Source organism: Heptranchias perlo, unplaced genomic scaffold (genome assembly GCF_035084215.1).
Source record: "Heptranchias perlo isolate sHepPer1 unplaced genomic scaffold, sHepPer1.hap1 HAP1_SCAFFOLD_44, whole genome shotgun sequence".
Lineage (NCBI taxonomy): Eukaryota > Metazoa > Chordata > Chondrichthyes > Hexanchiformes > Hexanchidae > Heptranchias > Heptranchias perlo.
In genome coordinates, this window is record NW_027139453.1 from 3,657,230 (window position 1) to 3,672,911 (window position 15,682).

At 42.5% G+C, this 15,682-nt stretch overlaps 1 long non-coding RNA gene across 5 annotated transcripts in view; it reads left to right on the top strand.

The window, feature by feature from the left end:
- LOC137312868 (uncharacterized) overlaps positions 1–15,682 on the top strand; it is a 45,593-nt gene that overhangs the window by 10,693 nt on the left and 19,218 nt on the right. For 4 of the 5 annotated variants that reach the window (XR_010960891.1, XR_010960888.1, XR_010960890.1 and 1 more), the window contains exons 2-4: positions 2,836–2,912; positions 6,154–6,390; positions 9,849–9,944. This is a non-coding gene — a long non-coding RNA (uncharacterized lncRNA). The remainder of the gene's footprint in view (positions 1–2,835; positions 2,913–6,153; positions 6,391–9,848; positions 9,945–15,682) is intronic. The other variant, XR_010960892.1, reaches the window with a different exon arrangement.

The following is a 15,682-nucleotide window of genomic DNA, read 5'->3' on the forward strand; positions in this document are numbered from 1 at the left end:
GGTTTATATATTGCTAAAAACTCAGTTAATTGGACATTGTGGGAAAATGGTCGATTAATTATCATTAAACAAGTTGTTAAATGGATAGTGTGGGTAAATGGTGGGTTTATATATTGCTAAAAACTCAGTTAATTGGACATTGTGGGAAAATGGTCGATTAATTATCATTAAACAAGTAGTTAAATGGACAGTGTGGGTAAATGGTGGGTTTATATATTATTAAATACACTGTTAAATGGACAGTGTGTGTAAATGGTTGGTTTACATATCATTTAATACACTGTTAAATGGACAGTGCGGATAAATGGTGGGTTTATATATTATTAAATGAACTGTTAAATGGACAGTGTGTGTAAATGGTGGGTTTATATATCATTAAATACACTGTTAAATGGACAGTGTGGGTAAATGGTGTGTTTATATATCATTAAATACACTGTTAAATGGACAGTGTGGGCAAATGGTGGGTTTCAATATAATTAAATACAATGTTAAATGGACTGACAGTCCCTGTACTGATTATCGAGCTGATACTGCTGACAGTATAAGTTTTGCTTATAGAGCTTATGCTTCTGAGATTACCTGTATTGATCATCGAGCTGATATTACTGACAGTATCTGTATTAATTGTAGAGCTGATATTATGAACAGTGTCTGCTCTGAATAAAGAGCTGGTATTACTGGCTTTATCTGTGCTGATTTTACATGTGATATTACTGAACGTACCTATACTGATTATAGAGCCGATATTACTGACAGTACTTGTATTTATTATAGAGCTGATATTACTGATCATATCTGCACTGATTATAGAGCCGATATTACTGACAGTACTTGTATTTATTATAGAGCTGATATTACTGATCATATCTGCACTGATTATAGAACGGATATTAATGACAGTACTTTTATTGATTTTCGAGCTGATATTACTGAAAGTATCTGTGCTGATTTTATAGAGCTTAATAGTGAGCTTATTTTGACGCTTATAGAGTTGTTATACTGAAAATGTCTGTTTTGATTATGGAGCTGATATTACTGACTGTATCTGTGCTAATATGAAGCTGTTATTACTGACTGTATCTCTGCTCAATATAGCGCTGATATTACTGACAGTATCTGCGCTAATATCCTTCTATTCCTTTATCCGTCGTGTGTTTATTTAGCTTCCCTTAAATGCGTCGATGCGAGTCACCTCAATTCTGCCTTGTGGTACTGAGTTCCACATTCCAACCACTCTCTGGGTAAAGAAATGTCTGCTCAATGCCCCATTGGATTTACCCCCAGAACCCTCTGCTCATCTACCCTACTTAGACACTTATTATCCAAGCAGTATGTGACCCCCTTATTTTTCTTACTAAAATCTAATACCTCACATTCATTAGGTACAGAGGAGGCATTTCCTCTGTTGGAGGAATCCAGAACAAGGGGACACAATCTTAAAATTAGCTCGAGGCCGTTCAGGAGTGAAATCTGGACGCACGTTTTCACACAAAGTTTACTGGAAATGTGGAATTCCCTCCTCCAAAAGGTTGTGGATTCTGGGTCAACTGAAATTTTCACGGTTCACAGCGGCAGTTTTTTTTAGTTCAGGGTATGAGCGAAATGGGTCAAGGGCAGGTAAATAGAGTTCAGGTACAGAGCGGCCATGAGTTAATTAAATGGGAGAACAGATTCGAGGGGCTGAATGGCCTCCTCCTGGTTCTACGTTCTTATAGAATCATAGAATCATAGAAGATACAACATGGAAACAGGCCCTTCGGCCCAACATGTCCATGTCGCCCAGTTTATACCACTAAGCTAGTCCCAATTACCTGCACTTGGCCCATATCCCTCGATACCCATCTTCCCCATGTAACTGTCCAAATGCTTTTTAAAAGACAAAATTGTACCCGCCTCGACTACTGCCTCTGGCAGCTCGTTCCAGACACTCACCACCCTTTGAGTGAAAAAATTGCCCCTCTGGATCCTTTTGTATCTCTCCCCTCTCACCTTAAATCTGTGCCCCCTCGTTATAGACTCCCCTACCTTTGGGAAAAGATTTTGACTATCGACCTTATCTATGCCCCTCATTATTTTATAGACTTCTATAAGATCACCCCTTAACCTCATACTCTCCAGGGAAAAAAGTCCCAGTCTGTCTAACCTCTCCCTGTAAGTCAAACCATCAAGTCCCGGTAGCATCCTAGTAAATCTTTTCTGCACTCTTTCTAGTTTAATAATATCCTTTCTATAATAGGGTGACCAGAACTGTACACAGTACTCCAAGTGTGGCCTCACCAATGCCCTGTACTTATATTTAAACATGTGCTGGATTCCGGCATTTGGCGAATGTGAAGTTTAATTCGAGTTTCTGTACAATGACTTCAGCAACGGAAGGATTGTCTGTTCCCTTTAAATGGTTGCAACGCAGTATCATAGCAGGTACAGCACAGGAGTCCATTCAGCCCATGACGCATGTGCTGGCTCTTTTAAAGACCTTTCCAATTATTCCCTCTTCCATGCTCTTTCCCCAAAGCCCTGTAAATTTTTCCTTCAAGTTTTTTAATTCCCTTCAAATTCCCTTTTGAAATTTACAATTGGTTCTCTTTTTTCCCCCTCTTATTTCCACCTTTTTTTTTTAGATCTCCTGTTCTTTCTGTATTCAGCCTGGTTCTCTACTGTATTATAAACCTTACATTCGTCATTAGCCTCCATTTTCATTTTTCTAAATATCTCCATCTCTTTAGTCATTCAGGGTGATATAGTTTTGGATGCCTTTCCTTTCCCCCTCGTAGGGATATATGCACACCGTACCCGAACCAAATGGGCTCTGACTGGCTGTTTGTATTTCAGGTTGAGCTCCATCGGTTCTGCAATTCGCAGAATTCCAGGGGAGTAAAGATCAGATAATCGGTGCAAGGGAATCGAAGGTAAACTTTGTTAAATATACTTTAGTAAACACACCCATTGTTCCACCCTGTGTCCAGTCAGAATTAAACAGTGAAACCCTGAAACCAACCTGCGATTTTATTTCGGGGACGGTTAAAAGTTCAGTGCAAGAGATTCTGTATCTGTAGATTTTAAATACTATGGCCCTGAAATTGATGCTTTTTGTATCTGCCGAGATACTGACCTGATGTGTCCAGGATTCTGGATTGGAATTCACCCCCCAACCAAACGCACGTTATCATAAGAATTTTGTTGTTCAGTCATTGAACAGTGAGACAGGTCAGAACATCGCACTCTCTGGCGCCGTTTTGGAGTCTCCGCCTCTGCCGGGCGAGTCCCAGCAGTTCTCCCGCACCCACCTGGCAGGACAAGACAACACTTGCACCAAAGGTTGTTTTTTTAATATGTGAGTTTGACAGTGCAGTCCTTCTAACTGATCTGCTTTAACCACAGCAATGCACAAACACAGCCTGCCGGCTCCGGGTATTTTATTGGTGCAGCTTTAAGTCCCCCTTCTACCGTGCTCTGGATTGTGCCGAGATTGCCTGAATTTACCCGCTCCCATGGGAGAAGATTGTGGCCTGGGTGTTCCTTACTGGCATTACTTTCTTTTAATTCCTGGCGTCACTTGTTCAATGCATTATTTACCAACAATATCAGGAAAGATTTAACAGACTCTGTCTATTTTCTATATTCAGTTGAAGACGGAGAGGTGAACTGATAGAGGTCTTTCATATTCGGAAGGGGTTCCATAGGCTCGAACTGGAGAGCATGTTTCCCCTTAAGGGCAGTCCAAAAATAGAGGCCATGAATATAAGAAAGTTACTAATGAAACCAAGATGTAATTCAGGAGAGACATCTTACTCAGAGAGTGGTGAGAATGTGCAATTCTCTACCACATGGAATGGTTGAGGCGAAAAGTTAAGATGCATTTAAGGGGAAGGTAGATAAATACACGAGGGTGCTAGAAATAGAAAGATAAGTTGATAGGGTGCGATGAAATCGTGCGGGAGGACGCTCGTGTGGAGCATAAATCCAGGCAAAGACATGTGGGAAAAATGGGCTGTTCTTGAGCTGGACAATTCTAAGTCATTCAATTAATGTTTTTATTACACCAGCTCTTTCATCAACACAGATACAGTCAGTAGTAACAGCTCAATATTGAGCAGGGATACTGTCAGAATAATCAGCCCTATATTGAACAGGGATACAGTCAGTAAAGCAGGGCTAATTTGAGCACAGATACATTCAGTAATATCAGTGCGATATTGAGCCGAGATACAGTTAGTAACCGCGACATATTAGCGCAGATACTGTCAGTAATCTCAGCGCTATATTGAGCAGAGATACAGTCAGTAATAACAGCCTCATATTAGCACAGATACAGTCAGTAATATCAGTTCCATAATCAAAACAAACATTTTCAGTAGAACAACCCTATAAGCGTCAAAATACTCTCACGATGAAGCTCTATCAAATCAGGACAGATAATTTCAGTAATATCAGCTCGACAATCAATAAAAGTACTGTCATTAATATCAGTTCTATAATCAGTGCAGATATAATCAGTAATATCATCTCGATAATAAATACAAGTATTGTCAGTAATATCGGCTCCATAATCAGTACAGGTACGTTCAGTAATATCACATGTAAAATCAGCAGAGATAAGGCCAGTAATACCAGCTCCATATTCAGATTAGATACTGTTCATAATATCAGCTCTACAATTAATACAGATACTGTCAGGAATATCAGCTCTATGATCAATACAGGTAATCTCAGAAGCATAAGCTCTATAAGCAAAACTTATACTGTCAGCAGTATCAGCTCGATAATCAGTACAGGGACTGTGAGTCCATTTAACATTGTATTTAATTGTATCGAAACCCACCATTTACCCACACTGTCTATTTAACAGTGTATTTAATGATATATAAACCCACCATTTACACACACTGTCCATTGAACAGTGTATTTAATGATATATAAACCCACCATTTACCCACACTGTCCATTTAACAGTGTATTTAATGATATATAAAACCACCATTTATCCATACTGTCCATTGAAAATTGTATTTGATGATCTATTAACTGAACATTTACCCACACTGTCCATTTAACAGTGTACTTAATGATATATAAACCCACCATTTACCCACACTGTCTATTTAACAGTGTACTTAATGATATATAAACCCACAATTTACACACACTGTCCATTGAACAGTGTATTTAATGATATATAAACCCACCATTTACCCACACTGTCCATTTAACAGTGTATTTAATGATATATAAAACCACCATTTATCCATACTGTCCATTGAAAAATGTATTTGATGATCTATTAACTGAACATTTACCCACACTGTCCATTTAACAGTATACTTAATGATATATAAACCCACCATTTACCCAAACTGTCCACTTAACAGAGTATTTAATTATCACCACAATCTGTCCCTTGGATTGATCACAACAATCCGTCCCTCGGGATAATCACCACAATCTGTCCCTGGGATTGATCACAACAATCAGTCCCTCGGGATTATCACCACAATCTGTCCCTGGGATTGATCACAACAATCCGTTTCGACAATTGTTCACAATAATCCGTCCGTCGGGATTATCACCACAATATGTTCCTGGGATTGATCACAACAATCCGTCCCTCGGAATTATCACCACAATCTGTCCCTCGGATTGATCACAACAATCCGTCCCTCGGAATTATCACCACAATCTGTGCTCAAATACTTTCTCTCTTTGGACACTTCCAACCCGTGGAGTTGTTTTTGCATTCTGTCTGTGAACCCTCTGAAAATGGGAGAAATCCAATCCTTATACCAATCACAGTCCAGGAATGGTCCTTTCCGGAATTAACAATGTAACTGGTGTATCTGCTGAATATTTACTCTGATAAATATAACTGTGGAATGTCAGTACTCGTTCCCCCAGTGATTGAGGTGATTGATGCACAACAAGAGTTTAATTCGGAGGTTAAACGGTTAATGTCCTCATTTACAGAAACAGCCTGTCCTCAGCTCACTGACGAAACACTGGCTCTTGGCCCCAGGGTTGAAAGCGCAAACATCCGAAAATCGATGGGATTTTCAGCAAACAATGTCCCTGATGCAAATGTAACAATTTATTTCTAACCATGTATCTGCTTTACTGGCAGCGAATTGTTAACCCGCTTCGATTTGATTCCACCAGAAAGGCCGCTCCCTGTTCTGAAACAGATGAGGAATGTTTGTGTTGAAATCCATCCTGATGTCTGGCAGCAGCTTTCACAGAGTGTGGAGCTCTTAATCTCACATACCAAGGATCAGATCAAATTCCCAAGTTGTGAACTGCTAAAATAAAGCAAGGAACTTGTACTCGATTGGTTGTAATGAAACAACAAGGGAATAATTTGTAAAATCTGCACGGACATTGAGAGACGGGATCAAGGTAATGTTAATGTAATGTCAATTTGCATTTTAATTAAGTTCTTCTGCCCCTTCCTCTTTTGTAAAGTCGATTTCCCGCGGTCAGATATGTTCCCCGGCGTCGGGAGCTCTCCATTCCTCGCGGATTGAACAATTCACTGATTGTTCGTTCAAACACTGACTGAAGGGTGGCTACATTACACCTAGAATTTGAGGGCTTATACCTCCTTGGACCCCACCAATCTCCGCTCAGACACATTTTAAAGCGGTTACAGGACAGATAGCAGGAACACGAACTCTGGAGATTTACACCATCCTCGCCTTGCGGTGTTTCCTACCCATGTTAGAATTTGATATTCAGTGAACAGGAGTGGGAAACTGGCCTTTCTCACTCTATGTGCATTTATTTGTAACGGTGAAACTTGCTCTTCTTACTCACTGAACCGTTATGTTTCCCGGCACACTTGCATTGAACTGATCAAAGACTGGTGGAACACACAGTGCAGCTCAGTAAAGGGTTAACACATTCGCAATGGCCGATTATCGCTCTCTGCCGGACACCTGGGAAATCAGCCTCAGCTGACCCGAGGCCGGACTGAACGCCATCCAATCACAGGATAGGAACAAAATCGGAGACAAAACTTGCTCGTGATTAATTATAATTAATTAGTTTAATGCGAATTAGGTGGGAGAATGGAGCAAGGACTTCACCTTTTTTCGAAAAATAAGTTATTGAGGATGTTAGTTGTTAGATTTGCTCAACTGAAGAAAAAGAGGCCTCTCCCTTCAGGCAGAAGTAAACTGCAGGACTGTTTTAAAGAGAAACAGCTTCAGGGCTGAAACCATCTTTCACAGAGAAAGGAGGTTCCTGATCGTTAATTTTGATAATTTGAGTAGTTACTTCCAATATATACAGTTTGGAGGCCTCATCACTAGTCCACATAAAAAAACTTACCAAAAGGCAGGAGTGTCAATCACTAATCTTTATATAAAAAGTCACTACTGTAATGAGCAACAGGCACGAGGATCCATCACTATTCTTCATATAAAAAGTAACAATCTAAATTACCAACTGGTAGGAGGGTCCATCAGTATTTTTTGTGTAAAAAGTAACGACATAAATTACAAATAGGTAGCAGGGCCTCACCACTAATTTTTATCGAAAAGGTAACAATTCCAATTACAATCAGGAAGGAGGGTCCATCTCAAGTCTTTATAACGAAATTAACCACTGAAATTACCAACAGGTGGGAGTGTCCAACACTAATCTTTAAATAAAACTAACAACTCAAATTACCAACAGGTCGGTGGGCCCATCACTAATCTTTAGAAAAAGTAGCTACTGAAATTCCCAACAGGTCGGAGGGTCCATCACTAATCTTTACATAAAAAGTAACCATTCAAATTACCAACAGGTTTTAGGGCCCGATCTCTAGGCTTTATATAAAAAAGGAAGTAACTGCTCAAATGAATCTTGTATTTGATTAAACTAATGTAATTAGTGTAGGTGTAAATGTAAGTTTTTGTTGCTGTTGTCCGTTTATTACACTAGTGTGAGCGTGACTGAAACAACAGATAACTGCATCTTACAAGGTCCCAATCTTGGCTGCACATTTATGCTCGAGAAAACTTCAACTATAGTTTATTGAAATTTACTGACCGAGATGAATCGCTTTTACATTCCGACAGTGTGGAAAGGCAAGCACCGGGACTGATAGTTTAATTTGTTGCTCTTGCCTTTGCGCACACACAGAGAGACAAACACACAATAGAGAATTATGATTGTAAAACAGCCCTCAAATCGACAACTTATATATTTGTGGTGGTTTTTGAGATTGTAAGACCCCTAAAGATAATCCAAAGATAACTGTGCAGCACCAGTTTAAGATTACACGATTGATAACATTATACATTAGTGTTAATTTTATTGAACGGTGTAAAATTCGGAAACATAGGAAAAACAGGAACAGGAGTAGGCCATTCAGCCCCTCGTGCCTGCTCCGCCATTTGATAATACCATGACTGATCTGTGATCTTACTCCATAAAACCGCCTTTGGCCCATATCCCTGAATACTTTTGACTGCCAAAAAGCTATATATCTCACATTTAAATTTAGCAATTGAGCTAGTGTCAATTGCCGTTTGCAGAAGAGAGTTCCAATCTTCTACCACCCTTTGTGTGTAGAAACGTTTTCTAATCTCGCTCCTGAAAGGTCTGGCTCTAATTTTTAGACTGTGCCCCCACCTCCAAGATTCCCCAACCAGCAGAAATAGTTTCTCTCCATCCACCCCATCCGTTCCCCATAATATCTGATAAACTTCGAACTGATCACCCCTTAATCTTCGAAACTCTAGAGAATACAACCCCAATTTGTGTAATCTCTCCTCGTAACTTAACCCTTGAAGTCTGGGTATCATTCCATTAAACCTACGCTGCACTCCCTCCAAAGCCAACATGTCCTTCCGAAGGTGCGGTGCCCAGAACTGTTCACAGTACTCCAGGTGCGGTCTGACCAGAGTTTTGTATCGCTGCAGCATGACCTCTGCCCCCTTGTACTCCAGTCCTCGACATATAAAGGCCAGCATTCCATTAGCCTTATTGATTATTTTCTGCACCTGTTCATGACACTGCAATGATCGATGTCCCTGAACCCCGAGGTCCCTTTGGACATCCACTGTTTTTAACATTTTACCATTTAGAAAGTACCCTCTTCTATCCATTCTTGAACCAAAGTGAATGATCTCACATTTGTCTACATTGAATTCCATTTGCCACAGTTTTACCCATTCACCTATTCTATCAATATCGCTTTGTAATTTCATGTTTTCATCTACACTGCTGACAATGCCACCAATCTTTGTGTCATCGGCAAACGTTAGTCAGGTGCTGATACCGTGAGAGATATGGTAAATATATTCAAATAGAAGCACCAACCAAAACACATCTCCATGAACACACGGACAACGTCACTACCCAGAGAGAGCAGATAAATCACACCCAGCTCCGTATTGTGTATGTAGGTAGATATCAGGTTCATAAAATGCCAGAATTTAATATCAAAACTCAACAAATCAAAAAATTGCAACAAATCTGTGAATAAAATAATACAATAGCGCCAGACTGGGTAACACCGAGTTAAGAATAATTGAACTCATCACCTCGCTCCATATTGCTCTTCAGAATATTCACCAGCTCAGGGATAAGTCTGGTGCTGTCCTGCACGGAGACTAAATCTTACCAATGGGTGCTCCCAGTGCAGAATCTCGGCCGTCTAGAACTGGTTGTGGAGGTCTGCGGGACTCATTGGTTTTCCCTGGCCAGCTGTCTGTGCCGCACCTGATGTGGAGAGTTGTTGGTAACAGTCGGGAAATGCTCGATCCCAGAGCTAACAATTGTTGTGCTGATGGGGGAGTAGGGACTTGATATCCTTCTCATCTTAATATTTCCGTCTAACCCTGCTATTAATATATTTATTACAGAGCAGCAGAATCTTGGAACGCCTGTCACCACCATGGCTGAAGGTCCAAACAGGGGAGAAGATCCAACTTCATCAACAAGAATGAGAATAGTCACCGGTAGGTTCAGATCAACCTTTACAATATCAATTATATCCTGATAAAGGGCACTGATCACGAGCAAGAACCTACAGCTCACTCAGGAAGAGGAAACCGAGCAGATACTGTGTTGATAGAGGGAAGTGAGTGAAAATCCAGTGGGCCAGTGCAGTCATAGGTGGAGGGATCTCAGTGCTGGAACTGTTCAATAGATATCTGGTGTTTCGACTGTAAGGTGGATAGCGACAGCGACCCAGGATGGTCCTTCTGAATAATAGTGTGAAACCAGGGAGTAGGGGCATGTGTGAGAGGCAAGTTGGGCACATGAATAGGAGAGCGATAGTCAGGCGAATAAACAAATTCTTCGGCAGCTCTATGCAGTCCCAATAAGTAAGTTACCTTCCTGGTGTCAGAGCGAAGAACTTCCTGGAACAGGTGGGACACTCTCTGGGAAGGAAAGCAGAGCGGAAAATAGTCATGGCCGGAACCAATAACAAGGAAAGAGCTCCGTTGAGAGAGGGAATATTAACATTTGAGCTCTGGACTGAAAAACTAGGCCTCAACGTGGTGATCTCTGGATTGTTTTGCGCTGGGCTGCTAAAGGAGGACAATATGAGGCAGGTCAATGTCCGGCTGCAGGGATGGAACTGGAGGGAAGGGTTCATGTTTTTGGGAGCACAGGGTTAGTTCAGGACGAAGTGGAGGGACGGTTACGAACTGAACCGACAAACAACAACGGTTTAGCAGACTGGGTATATAGAGCAGTGGGAGGGTTTCACCTGATAGGACTGGATCGTGTGAAATATCCGGATCTGAGACGAGAGAGTGGAAATAATAAAACTGTTGGAGCAGGAACAGAAGATTTGTGAAATAGTGAAAATTTATGAGCAGGAAAAAGGAAGGAGGTTTTGAAGTCGTGACAGAAGACGTAATTTAATATTAAAAGCAAAGAAAAACGAGAACAGGTTAACAGTCCAATGAATTGGAGTTCAGATTTTGTGTTATGTCTGTGAATCTACAAATCATTCCAAACACATTTGGAAAGTTAGATTGATGAGAGATGTGATCTAGTATCTATAAGATTGGGCTGTGATCGATGAGGTTTTGGGGAGAAACAACACATTTCCTTTAGTTTCTAAAAGTGATGGCAGATGTGAAAATGTTGTTGTAACAGTGGAGCATGTGGGACCATATTTCGAGATAACTGTAGAAAAGGATTGGGATCTGAATTTAATAGCCGAGGTGGATAAGTCACTGAGAAATAACGCACCCGAGACTGTTAAATGAAGTCAGAGAGGAGATAGGAGGGAATTTGATCACAATTCAAAAAATCTATCGATCTCAGCCTTGAATATATTCAATGGCTCATCATCCACAGCCCTCTGGGGTAGAGAGGTCCAAAGATTCAAAACACTCTGCGTGAAGAAATTCATCCTCATCTCAGTCTTGAATGGCCGACCCCTTATCCTGAGACTATGCAACCTCGTTTTAGAATCTCCATTTAGGGGAATCAATCTCTCAGCATCTAACCTGTCAAGCCCCATCATAATCTTATATGTTTCAATTAGATCACTATCATTCTTCTAAACTCCAGAGAGTACAGGCCCAATCTGCTCAATCTCTTCTCATAGGACAACCCTCTCATCCCAGGAATTAATCAAGTGAACCCTCGTTGCACCGCCTCCAAGGCAAGCATACCCGTCCTTAGATAAGGAGACCAAAACTGGACGCAATACTTCAGGTGAGGTCTCACTAAAGCCGTGTACAGCTGTAGTAATTCTTCCCTCCTCTTGTACTCGAACCCCCTTGCAATAAAGGCCAACATGCCATTTGCTCTCCGAATTACCTGCTCTAGCTGCATACTACATTTTTGAGTTTCTTATACAAGGACACCCAATTCTCTGTGAACAACAACATTTAATAGTCTCCCACCATTTTAAAATATTCTGTTTTTCTATCCTTCCTTCCAAAGTGAATATCCTCACATTTCCACACATTATGCCACAACTATCACCGTCTTGTCCACTCACTTAATCTGTCTATATCCTTTCACAGACTCTTTGTGTCCTCCTCACAAATTACTTTCCAACCTAGCTTTGTATCGTCAGCGAACTTGGACATTTTACACTGTCCCTTCAACTAATTCATCAATATAGATTGTAAATCGCTGAGGCCCAAGCACTGACCCCTGCGACACCCCACCAGTAACACACTGCCAACCTGACAATGGCCCGTTTATCCCGACTTTCTGTTTCTTTCCTTTAACCAATCCCGGACCATTCTGTGTCTGTTCAAAAGGGATGTGCTGTCAGTCCCGGATCATTCTTTGTCTGTTTAAAAGGGATGTGCTGTTAGTCCCGGTTCATTCTGTGTCTCTTTAAGAGGGGCGTGCTGTTAGTCCCGGTTCATTCTGTGTCTCTTTAAGAGGGGCGTGCTGTCACTCCCGGATCATGCTGTCCCTGTTTAAAAGGGGTGTGCTGTCAGTCCCGGATCATTCTGTCCCTGTTTAAAAGGGGTGTGCTGTCAGTCCCGGATCATTCTGTCCCTGTTTAAAAGGGGTGTGCTGTCAGTCCCGGATCATTCTGTCCCTGATTAAAAGGGGTGAGCGATCAGTCCCGGATCATTCTGTCCATGTTTAAAAGGGATGTGCTGGCAGTCCCGGATCATTCTGTCCCTGTTTAAAAGGGGTGAGCGATCAGTCCCGGATCATTCTGTCCCTGTTTAAAAGGGGTGAGCGATCAGTCCCGGATCATTCTGTCCCTGTTTAAAAGGGGTGAGCGATCAGTCCCGGATCATTCTGTCCCTGTTTAAAAGGGGTGAGCGATCAGTCCCGGATCATTCTGTCCCTGTTTAAAAGGGGTGAGCGATCAGTCCCGGATCATTCTGTCTCTGTTTAAAAGGGGTGAGCGATCAGTCCCGGATCATTCTGTCCCTGTTTAAAAGGGGTGAGCGATCAATCCCGGATCATTCTGTCCCTGTTTAAAAGGGGTGAGCGATCAGTCCCGGATCATTCTGTCCCTGTTTATAAGGGGTGAGCGATCAGTCCCGGATCATTCTGTCTCTGTTTAAAAGGGGTGAGCGATCAGTCCCGGATCATTCTGTCCCTGTTTAAAAGGGGTGAGCGATCAGTCCCGGATCATTCTGTCTCTGTTTAAAAGGGGTGAGCGATCAGTCCCGGATCATTCTGTCCCTGTTTAAAAGGGGTGAGCGATCAGTCCCGGATCATTCTGTCTCTGTTTAAAAGGGGTGAGCGATCAGTCCCGGATCATTCTGTCTCTGTTTAAAAGGGGTGAGCGATCAGTCCCGGATCATTCTGTCCCTGTTTAAAAGGGATGAGCGATCAGTCCCGGATCATTCTGTCTCTGTTTAAAAGGGGTGAGCGATCAGTCCCGGATCATTCTGTCCCTGTTTAAAAGGGATGAGCGATCAGTCCCGGATCATTCTGTCTCTGTTTAAAAGGGATGAGCGATCAGTCCCGGATCATTCTGTCTCTGTTTAAAAGGGGTGAGCGATCAGTCCCGGATCATTCTGTCTCTGTTTAAAAGGGGTGAGCGATCAGTGCCGTATCATTCTGTCCCTGTTTAAAAGGGGTGAGCGATCAGTCCCGGATCATTCTGTCTCTGTTTAAAAGGGGTGAGCGATCAGTCCCGGATCATTCTGTCCCTGTTTAAAAGGGGTGAGCGATCAGTCCCGGATCATTCTGTCTCTGTTTAAAAGCGATGTGCTCTCAGTCCTTGATCATTTTGCCCGATTCTCTGTCCCTCCCCATTCACGGGCCGCGCTCCAGGTTTTAAGCCCGAGCTGAGCGAGAGTTGTCTCCCATTGTGAAGTCAGAGGCGCAGCGACAGGATCCCGAGACTCAGTCACCCGGTCCCACAGCGCTGATTCTGCAGGATATCCGGGGCTCAATATTCCCTAATGGGGATTTTGTCAATCTACAGACAGGATGGGATCAGGGCAGGAAATAATCTGGGCTGCAATGAGACACTGGGTCAATGTACATACAGGAAGGGACCAGGGTAGGAATCAGCCTGGTCTTCAGTGGGACACTGGGTCAATGAACAGAAAAAAAGTGTCCATGGCGGTTTTCAGTCTGGGCTGCAATGGGACACTCAATGTACAGAAGGGCGCAGGGTGGGGCTAAGTCTGGGCTGCAGTGGGACACTGAGTAAATGTACAGACAGGAAGGCCTCAGGGTGGGGCTCAGTCTGGGCTGCAGTGGGACAGTGGACAAATGTACAGACAGGAAGGTCCCAGGGTGGGTCTCAGTCTGGGCTGCAGTGAGACGCTGACAATCGGACTCAGTGTTATAGAAGTTTACAACATGGAAACAGGCCCTTCGGCCCAACATGTCCATGTCGCCCAGTTTATACCACGAAGCTAGTCCCAATTGCCTGCACTTGGCCCATATCCCTCTATACCCATCTTACCCATGTAACTTTCCAAATGCTTTTTAAAAGACAAAATTGTACCCGCCTCCACTACTGCCTCTGGCAGCTCGTTCCAGACACTCACCACCCTTCCAGTGAAAAAATTGCCCCTCTGGACCTTTTTTTATCTCTCCCCTCTCACCTTAAATCTATGTCCCCTCGTTATAGACTCCCCTACCTTTGGGAAAAGATTTTGACGATCTACCTTATCTGTGCCCCTCATTATTTTGTAGACTTCTATAAGATCACACCTGAACCTGCTACTATCCAGGGAAAAAAGTCTCAGCCTATCCAACCTCTCCCTATAAGTCAAACCATTAAGTCCCGGTAGCATCCTAGTAAATCTTTTCTGCACTCTTTCTAGTTTAATAATATCCTTTCTATAATAGGGTGACCAGAACTGTACACATTATTCCAAGTGTGGCCTTACTAATGTCTTTTACAACTTCAACAAGACATCCCAACTCCTGTATTCAATGTTCTGACCAATGAAACCAGGCATGCCGAATGCCTTCTTCACCACCCTATCCACCTGTGACTCCACTTTCAAGGAGCTATGAACCTGTACTCCTAGATCTCTTTGTTCTATAACTCTGCCCAACGCCCTACCATTAACGGAGTAGGTCCTGGTCTGATTCGATCTACCAAAATGCATCACCTCACATTTATCGAAATTAAACTCCATCTGCCATTCATCGGCCCACTGGCCCAATTTATCAAGATCCCGTTGCAATCCTAAATAACCTTCTTCACTGTCCACAATGCCACCAATCTTGGTGTCATCTGCAAACTTACTAACCATGCCTCCTAAATTCTCATCCAAATCATTAATATAAATAACAAATAACAGCGGACCCAGCACCGATCCCTGAGGCACACCGATGGTCACAGGCCTCCAGTCTGAAAAACAACCCTCTACAACCACTCTCTGTCTTCTGTCGTCAAGCCAATTTTGTATCCAATTGGCTACCTCACCTTGGATCCCGTGAGATTTAACCTTACGTAACAACCTACCATGCTGTACCTTGTCAAAGGCTTTGCTGAAGTCCATGTAGACCACGTCTACTGCACAGCCCTCATCTATCTTCTTGGTTACCCCTTCAAAAAACTCAATCAAATTCGTGAGACATGATTTTCCTCTCTCAAAACCATGCTGACTGTTTCTAATCAGTCCCTGCCTCTCCAAATGCCTGTAGATCCTGTCTCTCAGAATACCCTCTAACAACTTACCCACAACAGATGTCAGGCTCACCGGTCTGTAGTTCCCAGGCTTTTCCCTGCCGCCCTTCTTAAGCAAAGGCACAACATTTGCTCCCCTGCAATCTTCAG